This window comes from Canis lupus, chromosome 15, assembly GCF_048164855.1.
Source record: "Canis lupus baileyi chromosome 15, mCanLup2.hap1, whole genome shotgun sequence".
Taxonomy (NCBI): domain Eukaryota; kingdom Metazoa; phylum Chordata; class Mammalia; order Carnivora; family Canidae; genus Canis; species Canis lupus.
The window spans coordinates 47639577-47653416 of NC_132852.1; the positions used below are offsets into that span (position 1 = coordinate 47639577).

The 13840-nt window shown below is 40.4% G+C and overlaps 1 protein-coding gene and 1 pseudogene across 7 annotated transcripts in view; both read right to left on the reverse strand.

Annotated features, from left to right (window-relative positions):
* Nucleotides 1–13704, reverse strand: part of URGCP (upregulator of cell proliferation) — a 50567-nt gene extending 36863 nt beyond the window's left edge. For 6 of the 7 annotated variants that reach the window (XM_072777137.1, XM_072777136.1, XM_072777134.1 and 3 more), the window contains exon 1: nt 13263–13704. The gene's annotated coding sequence lies outside the window, so the exon portion shown is untranslated. Of the gene's footprint in view, nt 1–5844; nt 5983–13262 lie in introns of those variants that run through there. The other variant, XM_072777133.1, reaches the window with a different exon arrangement.
* Nucleotides 6024–8803, reverse strand: LOC140604516 (DET1- and DDB1-associated protein 1-like; annotated as a pseudogene).
* Nucleotides 13705–13840: the final 136 nt, after the last annotated feature.

Genomic DNA, 13840 nt, shown 5'->3' on the forward strand with positions numbered 1-13840 from the left:
TTTTTTGGTAGCAAAATGTTTAAGTTCCTTATTACTTTCCTTTTGAGTATATTCTATAGCTATTTTCTTGTGGCTGCCATGGCAATTAACACTTAATATCCTAAAGTTGTAACATTCTAAACTGAATTTATAGCAGCTTAATTTCAATAATATACAAAACAGCCGTTCCTTTACAATGTCCTCCAACCCTTTTGGTTGTTAATGTCACAAAATCACATCTTTATACATTGTATACTCCAAAACATAAATTACTATTTTAAATGCATTAGTCTCTTAAATTATATAGAAAATATGATTTGGAGTTACAAATCAAAGTTACAGTAATAATTACATTAGTAATCAGGGTTTGTTGTGTTTTTTTTTTCATTTAAATGCATTGGTACCATAAATCCCATAGAAAAGAAAAACTACAGTTACAAGCTATTACAATAATCCCAGCTTTTATAATTGTCCGTGTATTTATTTTTACTGGGATCTTTATGTTTCTTCATGACTTCAGGTTAAATGTGTAGTGTTCTCTCATTTTGCAGGACTCTCTCAAGCATTTCTTGCAGGGCAGGTCTAGTGGTCACAAACTCCCTCAACTTTTGTTTGATCTACTAATGTCTGGACTTCTCCCTCACTTTTAAAGGACCATTTTGCTGAATATAGGATTCTTGGTTGAGAGGTTTTTTTTTTTCCTTTGAGCACTTAAAATATACCTGCCCATTGTCTTCTAGCTTCCAAAGTTTCTGATTTAAAAAAACAAAAACAAAAAAAAAAAAACCCTGCAGCTGATCTCTGAGGATCACTTGTTTGTGACAATTGTCTTTTCTCTTGCTGCTTTTTCTTTGGCTTTTGAAAGTTTGATTATAATGTGTCTTGGAGTGAGTCTTTTTGAGTTCATCTTACTTGGAATTTGTTGAGCTTCTTGGCTGTTTATAGTCCTGTCTTTCTTCAAATCTGGGAAGCTTTCAGACACCATTTCATCAAATATTCTCTCTGCCCCTTTCTTTCTTCTTTGAGACTCCCACAGTGCATATGTTGGTGCTTTGGATGGTTTCCCATAGACACAGGCTGTTATTTGCTATTTTCCATCTTTTTCTGATCCTGAACCTCAATAATTTCCATCGTCTTATCTTAAAGTACTGATTTACCTTTTGCCAACTCAAATCTGCCTTTGACTCCTCGTGATTTTTTTACTTCAGTTATTGTACTTTTCAGCTTCAGAATTTCATCTTAGGTTCTTTTTAGATTTTCCATCTCTTAATGGATACCTGCACTTTGTTCTCACATTGTTTCCTTGACTTTCTCCACATCTTCCTCTAGTCCTTTTAGCATCTTTAAGACCATTAAAGTCTTTGCCTAATATATCATCCAATTAGTCTTTACAGGAACAGATTCTGTTGTATATTTTTTTCCTTTGGATGAGCCATACTTTCCTGTCTCTTAGCCTTGTGACATTTTGTTGAACACTGGACATTTGAATCTAATAATGTGATAACTCTGAAAGTCAGATTCTTCCCCTTCCCCAAGGTTTTCTAGGTTTTGTTGTTTTTGTTTCTTTTTGATTGTTATACCCAATCTGTGCCCAGGATCAGCCCAAGTATAGATTTGACATCTTCTTATTTCTCTTCCCTGGGCACGCACAATCACTTTCAAATTTTCCCTATATCTGCAGGAGTTTCTGAATACCTCAGTCTTTAATGCCCAGTTCCCCACTCCACACACACACACACACACACACACACACACACACAGCAAAAAATGAAGGGATGAAAAGGAGGAAAGGGCACTGGCCCTTTAATATAGCCTATAAGACACTTGAGCCCAATGGGGAGGTGCAATAATGATGGCTCCCTGCCTCTCTGCACCTCTATGGTCAGAAGCAGCAATCAGGGATCAGAGGAAAGATCCCTGATATTCGGAGGACAGAATCCTCCTTGCCTGCGTGTCTCCCACAAGGTGTGTGCAAGCTGGACCAGGAACGTGGCTGCCTGTCAAGTGGCTGGGGGTTGGCAATCTATAGCTACTACCATCCTAGAATTGAAATCGAGTAAAACTGACTGGCCAAGCCTTCCCCTGAAAGTTGCAAGCTTTCAACAGACTCCACAGTTCCAAAATAGTTACATCACATGATTCTGCACTGTATGTTGTCCACACAAGGAAACGGATTCCTGATGCTTTTGATTCTACCAACTTCCTAGAATCCTCCTTAGTCTTTTGGTTGTGGTGGTCTTTTCAAGAAAAAAATTCAAAAACTTGTTTTCTATTCTATATTTTGTTCATCTCTGATCTTTACTATTTTTTTCTCCTTGCTTTGGGTTTAATTTCTCCACTTCTGAAGGACAATTTTGGTGAACATAGCATTCTTGGCTAACAGATTTTTTTTTTTCTTTCACCACTTTGAATATGCTAGCCTACTGACTTCTGGCCTCCAAAGTTTCAGGTGAAGAATCTGATGAGTCTTATTGAACATCCTTTTCAGGTAATGAGTCACTTCTCTCTTGCTGCTTTCAATATTCTCTGTGTTTTTGTTTTCAACAATTTATGTGCCTCCATGTGGATCTCCTTGAATTCATCTTATTTTGAGTTTGTTAGGGTTCTTGGATGTTTATATTCAAGTCTTTCTTCAAATTTGGGAGGTTTTCAGGCATTATTTCTTCAAATAATTTCTTTGCCTCCCTTCTTCTGGAACTTCTATAATGAACATTAATCCTCTAGAAGGTGTCCCACGGGTTCCTTGGCTTTGTTTGTTTTTCTTCAATCTTTATTCTTTCCTTTCCTCACACTTGATCATTCCAATTATCTTTTCTAGTTCACTGATTCTTCTGTATGCTCAAATCTGCCTTTGAATCTCTCTAGCAAATTTTTCACTTAAGTTCTTCTACTTCTCAGCTCCAGAATTTCTTTGTGATGTGTTGATATTTCCACTTTGCCCATACATCATTTTCTTGACTTCCTCTGTGTCCTTTAGCTTTTTGAACATCTTTAAGGCAGTTTTTACAAAGTCATTTTCTAGAAAATTTGCCATCTGGCCTTTGTCACTGGACATTTTCTGTTGTCTTTTTCTTTGAATACTTTCAAAGAAAGTATGTCATGCTTTCCTGTTTCCTTGTGTCTTGTGATTTTTTTTCCTAAAAACTTGGATGTTTGAATCTAATAATGTATTAAGCCTGGAAATCAGATTGTCCCCTTTCCCTAAGATTATCTTTTGTTTTTTTTTTTTTGGGGGGGGGGGGGTATTTGCCTTTGTTTTATTGTTATAAAGTGTCTCTGTACCAGACCTCAGCCTGAGGTGTAAACTTCATGTCTTCCCAGGTCTTTCTGAGGCTGAGCTGCTCCCTAGGCACGCACAATGACTTTCTAAATTCCCTTGTATGTGTGGTCACTTTTGAATGACCTAGTCCTTAAATGTCTGAATCTCAAAATGAGGAAAAGAGATAAAGGGGGAAGGGAGTGCCAGCTCCTTAAATCTCCTGGAAGCCACTTCAGCTGTAGGGCAAAGGGCTTGAAACAATGGGAGAGGTGCACCAATGGAGGCTGCTCCTGTGTCTGTACTTTCAGAAGCAGCAAGCAGAAAACAGAGTCCTGATCTTTGGAGAACAGGGTCTTTATTCCTCACCTTGGCTCAACTAGCTTTTTAGCTGCTCCTGGAACAAATGCATAACTGACTGTCATTGAGTTGAAGATGGGGGATAGGTAACCACTGCTGAAACTGACCAAAACTAACTGCATTTTCCCATTCAAGTCTTCTTCAGGAAGTTGCAAGTCTTTGAATAAACTACACAGAGTTCCAACATAATTAAATCAATCAGATTCTGCCAAGACAATTGTCTAAGCAGAAGACAGATTTCTGGTGCTTTCTACTCTGTTATCTTCCTCAAATCTCATCACTCTTTTTCTATCACTGAATTCCACTTACTAATGTTTCACTGAGGACTTCTGCATCTGAATTCATGAGCTATATTATTTTGCCATTTTCCTTTTTTGGATGGACTTTGTATGGTTCGGGTATCAGTAGAATCCTGGCCTCATAAAATCAGTTGGGAAATCCCTCCTTTTCCTTTTTCTGTCAGATGTTTAGAATTTGCTCTGTTATATTTGGTGGAATTCTCCACTGAAAACATTTGATGCTTATTTGGACATTTTAATATTAAAAATTCAATTTCTTTAATATTTACAGAACTATACAAATTATCTTTCATATTGGATGACTTCTAGAAATTAGTCCATTTGTCAAATTTATTATTTTTTTTTAATTTTTATTTATTTGTGATAGTCACAGAGAGAGAGAGAGAATGAGGCAGAGACACAGGCAGAGGGAGAAGCAGGCTCCATGCACCGGGAGCCCGACGTGGGATTTGATCCCGGGTCTCCAGGATCGCGCCCTGGGCCAAAGGCAGGCGCCAAACCGCTGCGCCACCCAGGGATCCCCCATTTGTCAAATTTATATATGTATAGTTGTATTTCCTTATTATACTTTTGATGTCCATGAGGTGATAGCTCATTTCATTCCTGACTGATAATTTGCATCATCTTTTTTCTTTATCAAAGGTTTGCCAATACTGATTTTTTTTAAAGAACCATCTTTTATTTTTTCTATTGTTTTCATCTTTTTAGTTTCACGGATTTCTTCTCATCTTCCTTCTGCAACCTCTAGATTTATCTTGTTCTTCTTTTTATAGGATCTTAAACTGAAAGGCTAGATTATTTTCCTGAGACTTTCCCTCTTTTCTAATATAAGAATTTGACACTATAAAATCTCCTGATAACACTACATTTGCTATAGCCCACATATTTTGGTATGTTTTGCTTTCGTTTTCATTCAGTCCAATAAATTGTTTTTATTATGCTTTGAGACATCGTCTTCTTTAACCCACAGATTAGTTAGCAAATTGTCATTTAGTTTCCAATTGTTCCAAGGTTTTCCTGTTATCTTTCTGTTACTGATTTCCAGTTTGATTCCACTGTGGTGAGAACATACACAGTAAAATTTCAATTACTTTCAATATGTTGAAGCTTATTTTATGGCCCTATTGTGGTAAATAGTCTGTCCTGGTAAACTGTCCATGAGAACTTGAATGCCTATTCTGCTGTTATTGTATTATGTGTGTTGGATCCTGTTGATTGATGGTACCTTGCTGATTTTCTGGGTAGTTTAATCAATTGGTGGAAGAGGGGTGTGGATGTCTCCAATATAATCATCGGTTAGTCTATTTTTCCTCTCAGTTCTATTTTTGCTTTACATATGTTGCAGCTCTGTTGTTTTGTGCAAACAAACTTAGGATTGCTATGTCTGGATAGCCTGACCCTTTTTATCATTATGAAATGCTCCTCTTCTGTCCCTGTAATTTTCTTTGCTCTGGAATCTACCTGACATTAATACTACTGCCTTCTTATTATTAGTGTCTGTTGCATATCTTTTTCCACCTTTTCACTTTCAACCTACCTATACCATTACTTTTGAACTGAGTTTTCTTATGGGAACTATGTATTTTTATTCACTCTGCCCCTCTCTTTTAATCGGCATATTTTTACATTTAATGTAATTATTGACATACTCGGACTTCTGTGGAGTTTTTGTTTCATTTTGTTTTGTTTCTTTCCTCTGTTCTTCATTTGTCTGTTTTCCTTTTCTGCCTTCCTTGTACCCTTCATTAGAATTCCATTTTGTTCTATCAGTAGTGCTTTTGAAGTTATCTCTTTCAATAAATATTTAGTGATTGCTCTCTAGGTTTTATATTACATACACATAACTTTTCACAGCACTCTGATTTTGACATTTTACCAGTTCCCACGAAATGTAAAAAAAAAATAAATAAATAAATAAAAATAAATTTCCAATCCTTTAGGTTCCTTTACCCTCGGTCATTTAAAAGTCAGTTGTCGGGATCCCTGGGTGGCGCAGCGGTTTGGCGCCTGCCTTTGGCCCGGGGCGCGATCTTGGAGACCCAGGATCAAATCCCACGTCGGGCTCCCGGTGCATGGAGCCTGCTTCTCCCTCTGCCTGTGTCTCTGCCTCTCTCTCTCTGTGTGTGACTATCATAAAAAAAAAAAAAAAAGTCAGTTGTCCTAAAGATTCCCCCTGCATGCTTTGAGATCCATATCAGACAATGTTATAATTTTTGCCTGAACCATCAAATATAGTTTAGAAAACTCAACAAGAGAAAAAATTCCATTTTGTCTCTATTGTTCTAGATCCCTTCCTGATGTTTCAAAATTCCCGCTGTTATTTCCTTTCCAACTGAAAAAAACTCCTTTAGCTTTTTCTTTTTTTTTTCTTTTTTTTTTATGGGTAGATCTGCTGGTGACAAATCTTCGCTTTCCTTCATTGGAGAATGTCTTGGTTTCTACTTTATTCCAGAAGAAAATTTTCACTAGAGAATTCTGAGTTACAGTTCTGTTTTCACACTTGAAAATGCCATGCCACTTTCTTCTGGCCTCCTTGTTTCTGGTAATAATTCTGCTGTAATTTGGATTGTTTTCCACATATTCTTTTCTTTCTTTCCTTTTTTTTTTTTTTTTTTTTTCGGAAAGATCCTTTTATTGGGGTAGACACTAGTCCATGATAAAATGACTTAAGAGAAAGATCGAGAAATGCCGACTTCTCCCCCTGGCTCACATTCAGAGCAAAGCCAGGAGGCTTTAAGGCCCGGACTGGAGAGTAGGAGCAGGGAGAGGGGCTCCCATCCATGCTGCTGGGCCACATCAAGGCCCGGGCTCTAGACCCCTGCAGACACGCTCTGCTTTTTCTGGAGGAGAACTGGGGTATGGGGGGAGGGGTAAAGGGGTTCTGGATGGGGGGGGTTTGTGAATAACAATGTTTTTTAAAAAGTATCTACCAACATCACACGACTGGGTCTGACATCCCCTTTAACCATCGCTTGGTACATTTTTACAGCATAAATAAAAACTCAAGGGAAATAAATACGTGGCTCCTATGAGGTTGGAAGTGGTATGGATGGTTGTGTGGGTGAGCTGGTGGGTACAGTGTGGAGGGCGCTTACACAAGGTGGGCAGGCGAGGAGCAGACAAGACAGGAGGTGCCAGTGGAGCAGTAAGAGTCTTAAGTGTCCTTGTGCACGTGTGGGCTGTCTGTCGGTGCGACCTTCGGTGGGGGAGTGCAGAGCTCTCACCCTCAAAGTCCATGTGCTCCTGGTCTCTCTTCTTGGCCACGTTCTTTTTGTCCCATTGCTAATGTAGGTGGCCTAAAAGGATATTTGTCTTTGCTGTCCCGATGATCTGTTCAGATGGGTACTCCCGGGTGGGCAGGTAGACTGAAGGGCACCGGTTCAAAGCTTTGCACAGAGTCAGCATGAAATCGACTAAAATTGGTTTTGCTGTAGACAAGCAGTCCTTTAAAAAAATCTGCTATCTTCTGTTTCCTCGGTCACTGCCTCAGCCACCACCACAGCTGCCGTCTTAGACACTACCGCACAGTAACATATATTATTTTTTCAAGATATTTTGTCTTTGGTTTTCAGAATTTTGACTATGATGAGTCTTGGCATAGTCTTTATTGAGGTATATCGTATTTGGGATTAATTTAGTTCCTTGAATCTTTAGGTTTATGTCTTGCCAATTTGGGGGATTTTTTTTTTTTTTTTTCCCAGCTGTTATTTATTCAAATACTTTTTCAGCTCCAACTTCTTTCTTGTCACTCTTGGGGACTCAGATGAAATGCAATGTTAGATTATTTGTCCCACAGGTCCCTGGGGCTCCATTTTTCCCCCAATCTATTTTTTTTCATTGTTGCTGTTAATTTCTATTGTTTAATCTTTAATTTCACCGATCCTTTCCTCTATCATCTCCATTCCACTGTTGAGTCTATCTAATGAGTTTATTATTTCCTTTATTTTGTTTTTCCATTCAAAAATTTCCATTTGTTCATTATGTTTTGTATGTCTTTGCTAAGACTTTGTAGTTTTTCTTTGTTTCAAACATTTTCCTAATTGTTCTCAAAGTATATTTATGATGCCTGCTTTAAAATCTGTCAGATACCGGGGATCCCTGGGTGGCGCAGTGGTTTAGTGCCTGCCTTTGGCCCAGGGCGTGATCCTGGAGACCCGGGATTGAATCCCATGTCGGGCTCCCGGTGCATGGAGCCTGCTTCTCCCTCTGCCTGTGTCTCTGCCTCTCTCTCTCTCTCTCTGTGACTATCATAAATAAATAAAAATTTAAAAAAAATAAAAACAAAAAAATAAATAAAATCTGTCAGATACCTTCACCCTCTGTGGCATTTCTGCTTTGGAGTCTGATAATTGTCTTATCTTACTCATTGAGATAATCTTGGTTCTTGCTATGATGAGTGATTTTCAAATGTACCCTGGACATTTTAGGTATCCTGTTATGAGACTCTGGGTCCTATTTAAATCTTGCATTTCCAGCCTCCTCTAACATTACTGAAGCAAAAGAAGGAAGACCTTACCTTATTACAGCCAAGTGAAGATGAAAGTTCACCCTTCTGGCTGCAAGAATGTGATGGTTAATCCCAGCTCCTCCGGGGCTTCTCTGACATCACCCCAGGAAGGAAAGAGGATTGCCTCTTTACAACATGGCTATCATCAAAGGCCAGTCTCCCCACCTAACCTTTGCTAATGGGGATGGGGCCCCATTTTGTTCCATGGTGTTTGGCTATAGTAAAGCAGTTATTGACTATGAGTTTTCTGTCTTGCTAAATTGCCCCTTTTCTGGTCCTTGGGTGAAAGAGAACAGGCTTCTGTTGGGGCTTCCCCATCCCACCTATTATTGGTATTTCCAGGTTGTTGGGTTCCCCAGCACCAAATCTGGGATATATTGAGCAAAGAGAACTCACCGTCATGTCATTTTCAGATCCCAAGATCCCTTCCCAAATCTGCCATCTTCTCTCCACATTTCAGAGTTTTCTTACGGTTTGATAAAGCCCAATTTAATGATTTTTTTTTCTTTTTATAGCTCATACCTAAGTTATAGTTAAAACCTTTGTTAAACCCAAGGTCACAGAGATTTTCTGGCTTTTTTCTAGAAGTTTTATAGTTATTTTTTTAATATTTAATTTATCTATTCATTAGAGACACAGAAAAAGAGGCAGACACAGGCAGAGGGAGAAGCAGGCTCCCTGCAGGGAGCCCGATGTGGGATTCGTTCCCAGGACTCTGGGATCACGCCCTGAGCCGAAGGCAGGCACTCAACCACTGAGCCACCCAGGCATCCCAAGTTTTATGGTTCTAATTTAATAATTAGGTTTATGATCCATTTTTATGTGAGGTAAAGTTGAGGTTATTCTTTACGCATATGGCTACCTAATTGTTCCACAGCCGTTCTCCATTGAATTGGTCTGATGCACATCTTAGTTTGTTCTGTTGCCATAATAGAGTACCATAGACTGGGGAGCTTATAAACAACAGATTTATTTCTCACAGTTCCAGAGGTTGTGAAGTCCAAGATGATGGCACCAGCAGATTCAGTATCTGCTAGAATCCACTCCCTAATTTATAGATGACTGGGTTTTTGTGGGGGTCCTGGGATCACAACTTGAGCCAAAGGCAGACACTTAACCCATTGAGCCACCCAGGCGCCCCAGCTAGGACTTTGATTTTGATTGCACTGAATATACTAACTTAGGAACAACTGGTATCTTAACAACATTAAGTCTTCCAACCCATGAACACAGTCTATCTTGCCATTACTTTGATCTTTAATTTCTCTGAGCAATGTTTGGTAGTTTTCAGTGTAAAAGTCTTCCAAATGTCTTCTCAATTTTATTTAGAAGCATTTAATGTATATGGCATTAAAAGGTTTTTTCAATTTCTGATCGTTTGTTCCTAGCACTTAGAAATACAATTAACGTCTTTATATGATTTTGCATCCATAACAGATGAAGTGTTAATATTAACAGTTCTGTAAACTGTAAAAATAGTTCTGTAAAGTGTTAATAGACGCTTTTTGTAATCTCCCTCAGATTTCCTGTACAGACAAGCATGTCATCTGTGAATACAAACATTTCTTTCCACTGTCTGCATTTTTTTAAAGATTTTATTTATTTACTCGTGAGAGACACACAGAGAGAGACAGAGACATAGGCAAAGGTTGAGAAGCAGACACCCCACAGGGAACCCGACATGGGACTCAATCCCAAACCTCAGGATCATGCCCTGAGCCAAAGGCAGATGCTCAACCACTGTGCTACCCAGGTGTCCCCACCATCTGCATTTTATTTCTTTTCCTCCTTTATAGAAATGGCTAGAACATCCAGTACAACATTGGATAGTAGTGAGGTTATAGGATGATCTTGGGGAGGGAGGTCCTGGACTGAGGGGCTTAGTTTTTCACTAGCTGTTGCCAAAAGGCCTCTCTCAGTTCCTTCGCACAGGGGCCTGTCCATAGGGCACCGCACAATATGGCAGCTGACTTCCGTCAGAGTGAGGAAGCAAGGAAGCAAGAGGAGACAGCAAGAGAGGTTGCCCAAGATGGAAACCAGTCTTTTTTTTTACCCTAATCTCAGAAATGACATCCCATCACCTTTCCTGTTCATTAGAAACATCACTAAATCTGGCTCACACTCAAGGAGAGGAGATTACACACGGGCCTGAATACCAGGAGGTGGGACTTGTTAGGGGCCATTTACCAACTCCCTACAACAAGCTCTCAATGGCCAAATCAGGGACATTTTGAGCAAAGTAATGACACTAACGGGTGAAGCCAATAGAATAAAAATCTATGAGTCCATACTGATATAAACAAAAATCTGAAAACATAAATTTAAACACTGGGGACAAAAGGGGTGCCTGGCTGGCTCAGTCAGTGAAGCATACAACTCTTGATCTCAGGGTCATGAGTTTAAGCCCCATGCTGGGTGTAGGAATTACTTTAAAATTAAAAAAAGCATTTAGAAAATAATAAGTAAATAAATAGTAAAACCGGAGGAGAAAAGACAGCTCTTCCTTACAGCAGCATTCCACTTAATAAATGTAGAAAGAGAACTAGAACTAAAAGCATAGGTAAACACCACAGTAATAACTGCTGTAGGCAAGACTGTAATCTAAAATTAGTGGATGGAAGTAGGTAAATATACTTCCACACAGTCTCAGCATTTCTCCCCACAAACTACTTGTTAATTTAAAAAGAAAAAAAATTAACTTTAGTTAAAATATCAGCCTAACAAACTGATCAGACTTAAATTAGTAGTAACACTTATCAATGTCATGTACCCTCTGATATAACACACTGAGGACACAGCATCACTTCTTCAGTAGTCTTCCCAAAAATGTATAACCTGAATCTTACCAATCAGAAAATCCAAACTGAGGGACATTCTACAAAATAACTTTACTATAGTTTTCAAAAATAAGAAGGTCATCAGAAGACAAAAATAGACTAGAATTTCTGCAGAAGGTTAGGAGACAGAATAAACAAATGTCATGTTGCATTTATCCTATCAAACAATATTAGACAAGAGATGAAATTTGTTTTTTTTTCTTTTTTTTTTTTTTTAAGAGATGAAATTTGAATGAAGTCTGTAAATCAGCTAATTGTTCTGTACAGATATTAATTTTCTGGATTCGCTAATGTATTAGAATAATATTAGTTATGTAATATGCTAACATTAAGGGAAGCTGGATGAGTATACAAGAACTGTGTATTGTTGTTACTGTACTTTAAGCAGCTTTACAGACCTACAATTCACCACCCACCTACATATAATTTACATACATTCTAACAATCACTCTCTATTCCCCCTCCCTCAACCCTGAGCAACCACTAATCTGCTTTCTCTACAGAGCTGTCTGTTCTGGACACTTGATGTAGTGGCACCGTCCAGTGGGTAGTCTCTTGTGAATGGTCTCTTTCATTTACCACGTTTCCAAGGTTCATCCATTGTTGTCTTGAATTGTATCCCCCCACAAAACATGGAAGTCCTAACCCCCAGTTCCTGTGAATGTGACTTATTTGAAAATTGGGTCTCTGCAGATGTCAAGGTATGATGAGGTCTGTAGAGTGGGCCCTAAGCTAATGGACTCCTAGGAAGGAGAAATTTGGACACAGAGACTCAGGTAGAGGGAAGACAATGTGAAGACACAGGAGAATACCACCTAGAGGCCAAGAATGCCTGAGGCTACCAGAAGCTAGAGGAGTCCTAAGAAGGAACCAACCCTGCCAATGCCTTGGTTTTAGACTCCTCGCCTCCAAAACTGTGAGACAATAAATTCTGTTCAGCTGCCCAGTTTGTGGTGCTTTGTCACAGCAACCCTGGCAATCTAATATGCCCACGTTGTAGCACACAACAGTACTTCATTCCTTTTTATTGCCAAAAGTATTCCGTGGCGTGGATATATCACATTTTGTTTATCCCTTCAACATTTGGGTTGTTTTCACCTTTGGGCTAGTGTGAACAATACTATTACAAACATCTGTGTAACAGTTTCTACGTGGGCATTACTTATTTCCTTTAATTCAACCTGCATATACACCTCAGAAAGGAATTGCTAGATCATAATTCTATGTTTAACTTTTTAAGGAATTGCCAAACTGTTTTCGAAAGCAGTAGCACCAGCTTACACTCCTACCAGGATGGTAGGAGGGTTCCAACCTCTCCACATCCTCTCCAACATTTGTTCCTGTCTGTTCTTTTGACCAGAGCCATCCTAGAGGGTGTGAAGGTGCTAACTCACTGTATCTGCAACCCTACATTTCTCTCATGATACACAGCTTTTTTGCTGTACGTGCTTATCGGTCATTTCTTTATTTTCTTCAAGGAAATGTGTATTACAATCCTTTGCCCAGTCTCTAGTTCGTCTTTTTTATAGAGTTATAAGAGTTCTTACATGTTCTGAATACTAGACCCTGATCGAATATGAGCTTCAAAAATATTTTCTCTTATTCTGTGGGTTGCCTTTTTGCTTGAAAAAGACTCAGGTATTTCTGAGTCTGATGATGCTATTTGCGATACAAAAGGTTTGTTTTTTTTTTTTTGCGATACAAAAAGTTTAGATTTTTATGAAGCCCAACTTATCCATCAAGTCTTTCACTACATTTGCAACACCTGTGCACATCGAAGGCTGTACAAGACAGAAAACGATCAAAATAAAAAGACCATGCACAAAACAGTAAAATAAAAAACTATGTGTACAAATTTATGTAAAGCGTCTAGAATCCTGCGCACTACATTACCAACAAGGGGGAGACATGGATTTCTCTTCATCTGCTACTCGACACAACTGTTTCTTTTCTTTTTCCCAATTATACAAAGTGATGTAAATCCTCTGCTGAAATTTCGGCATTGAGATCATGAGCAAACTCACCATTCGGACAAGTGGTGGACGTTCTGGTCTTACACAAATGTGTGACTAGGAACCCTCAGGACCGTGTGGTCGGTGGGATGAGCCCGAGAGGGCCGCTGCGGGGCGCCGGGTGACGGCTCTGCTCCAGGGCAGGGACCGGGGCACGAAAGTCGCGGGGCGCTGCGGGGCCGCGGACGGCAGGCCGGGCTGGAGCACGCTGGATTCCGGAGCGCCCCGGCCGGCGGCGGATGCCGTGGGGCGTCCCGGAGGAGCTCCGCGAAGGGTGCGCGCTGCTGGGGGCCACGCCCTCGAGAGGCCGCTCGCAGGTGGAGGCCCGCCTGCAGGAGCGAAGCTGGGGTCCGGGGGCTCCAGGCCCTGTGCCCCCAGGCCCACGGCCGCCGGCGAGCGCGCGGGCCGCAGTACCTACGGAGCACCGCCGAGAAGCACGGCCCTCGGGGCTGCCCCACGCGGCGGACGGAGCCCCCCGGCCGCTGCCCCCCCCGCAGGTCGCGCCCCGCTCGCCGGCGCCGGCCCCACGGTGCCCCGCGCCGCGCACGCGCACCAGGCCACTCCGCAGGCAGACACCCGGGAAGGACCCC